Below are 2,712 nucleotides of genomic sequence, written 5' to 3'. Positions count from 1 at the left end.
TTTTTTGTTTAACCACTAGAACATTCGACTCATTTACGAATTTGCTTTTAAGGCAAAAAAACTACAATATTCCACTTTTCCTCAGCCTACAAAAATACCCTCACATTTAATCAATCCTCTAATTTCGGCCCTTAAAACAATGAGAGCATATTCGTCTTTGGAAAATTACATGCGATGAGGTAAAACTTCACCGCAGAAAAATGAGGTAGGGCGCAACCCGATTTCATGAAAGCTATGAAATTACGAAAATACCCACACACTTTGGTGAGCCATTCTCTCATCTCTCAATAAACAATAAAAGGGCATCTTCATTATTTTTCGAATTACCTATACGGACAAGCGCGATTAAATGCGGTTTTAATGATAGCAAACAAAAGAAAAAGTCGTTAGGCAAAAAGAAACATTCAGTTAAAGAATTAGCCCTTCACACCCGACACTCTTGAGGCCTAAAGACTAAGCACTACCCTCAGCTCACTCTTGGTAGAGATCACTTGTGTATGATGAAATTAGGGTTCCGCCATTGTCACCACCTTTGGTTTCCGCCGAACCTTCTCCTCCATAAGCTCTTTCTCATTCTTATCTATGTCTCCAGCACCCATTACATGTCGGTCCATGCTGCCAACCACCACCACAGGCGGCAGCTTTTGGAAGGTGGAGAAGGAGACTCTAGTCTTGTCCTTGATCCATCTCTCAATTTCGAAAATGTACGAATGAAAAACGCCTACATTGCATTACAAGCATGGAAAGCAGTCATCGTATCCGACCCACATGGAGTAACCGATACCTGGGTTGGATCGGACGTCTGTAATTACGAGGGTGTGTTTTGTTACCAATCACCCGACAACCCTCAAGAACGCACGGTGGCTGGAATCGACCTTAACCACCAAGATATAGCCGGAAAACTCCCTGAACTCCTTGGATTATTATTCGATCTCGGTCTTTTTCACATTAATTCTAATCGATTCTGTGGGACCCTCCCACGTAGTTTTGTGAATTTCAAGATACTTTCCGAACTCGATCTTAGCAATAACCGGTTTGCAGGAAACTTTCCAGATTTTCTTTTGGAACTACCGAATCTCAAATATCTTGATATTCGGTTTAACGAGTTCGAAGGTAAACTTCCTAAAAAGCTTTTCAACAAGAATCTTGATGCGATTCTTGTAAATAATAATCGGTTTTCTTCGGTTATACCGGAAGAGATTGGGAATTCACCAGCCTCAGTGATCGTTCTTGCAAACAACAAGTTTTCGGGGTGTATTCCGGAGAGTATAACGAAAATGACTGAGAGATTGGAGGAGTTGATCTTAACAAACAATGGGTTTGAGTCTTGTATGCCTGAAAGCATTGGTGATATGAAGAATTTGACAGTGTTGGATGTGAGTGGTAACAGGATAAAAGGTGAGTTGCCTGAGAGTATGGGGGAAATGGAGAGTTTGGAGGTTTGGAATGTGGCTCATAATATGTTATCGGGAAAGATTCCGGCGCGTTTGTGTATGCTTCCTAATTTGGAGAGCATTGATTATGAATATAACTTTTTTGTGAATCAAACAGAAGATTGTTTGAATTTTGTGGATTTTGATGATAGAAGGAATTGTTTTAAAGATAGACCGGAGCAGAGAACAAAATCACAGTGTAAGATGTTCTTGGCTCGGTCGCTTGATTGTAGTGCTTTTGGATGTGGGCAGCCTCCGGAGCTTCCACCACCAGCATTGCCTGTTGCTCCGCCACTCTCACCACCACCTTCAACCCCTGCTCCATCACCTTCTTCTCCAGCACCGTCGTCACCTCCACCACCCTTACCAGCACTATCTCCATCGTCATTACCACCACCGCCATCACCTTCATCTCCACCACCTTTGCTAGCCCCATCACCTTCACCAATACCACCACCAACGCCATCACCTTCACCAATAGAGCCACCATTGCCACAACCTCCAATTTCATCATGTCCCAGTCAATCACCGACTCCTTTTACTTGTCCACCTTGTCCAGTATGTGACCAGAAACCACCATCGTCATCATCAGCGTCACCAAGTAACCAACAAGAAGCTCCAGAATCTACACCACCATATACGTCTTAAAATCATAAAGAAATCCCTTCAAAATACGAAAAGACGACACATTGAAGTCCGCATCCAAATTTCTGCTAAAAAAGGTTCCACACAACCCGATAGTTACCAGATAGAGATTGAGGTGGAGAATTTGCTATCAAAGATCAAACATAATCTTGAAGAGGTGAAAACTAACGGCGACATATATACGTCTTATAGTATGTTCTCTTTCTCTTTTTATGTTTTTGACTTTTTTGTATTTCTATCGATAGTTAATAAGAGGTTCACATATAGATTTGTTTAGAACTATATATGGCTATGTAAGTATGGAAGAGTGTTTCATGAGTCGGTTGTTCATTTGTCTTGAATTTAGTCCAATTCTGACCCAAGTACATTTTCATTGTTTTATTTTATTTTCAATTTGTTAGCTCCCAATCAAAGCAAGTTCTACTTTGGTTACGAACAAACCAAGGAAAATTAATAAGAAATTGGCTGTTTTTGTAGTTTTCTTTTTCCTTCCAAAGATAAATACAACAGATAAAAACTGCTCCTACTTTCAAGAATCCAATGAGATAAGCTCTTTTTCTGTTTATGTCCTTCGATTTGAAAATATATAACGTGTACTTTTGAATTTAAAATAAAATCAGAAAGCTTTATAGAT

At 40.1% G+C, this 2,712-nt stretch overlaps 1 pseudogene; it reads left to right on the top strand.

Annotated features, from left to right (window-relative positions):
• The first annotated feature begins 602 nt into the window (after positions 1–602).
• Positions 603–2,125, top strand: LOC145036143 (leucine-rich repeat extensin-like protein 7 pseudogene; annotated as a pseudogene).
• Positions 2,126–2,712: the final 587 nt, after the last annotated feature.

This window comes from Lactuca saligna, chromosome 3 (genome assembly GCF_052625555.1).
Source record: "Lactuca saligna cultivar CGN05327 chromosome 3, ASM5262555v1, whole genome shotgun sequence".
Taxonomy (NCBI): Eukaryota; Viridiplantae; Streptophyta; class Magnoliopsida; order Asterales; family Asteraceae; genus Lactuca; species Lactuca saligna.
The sequence above is the reverse complement of the archived record's forward strand: the minus strand, read 5'-3'. Positions and strand labels throughout refer to the sequence as shown.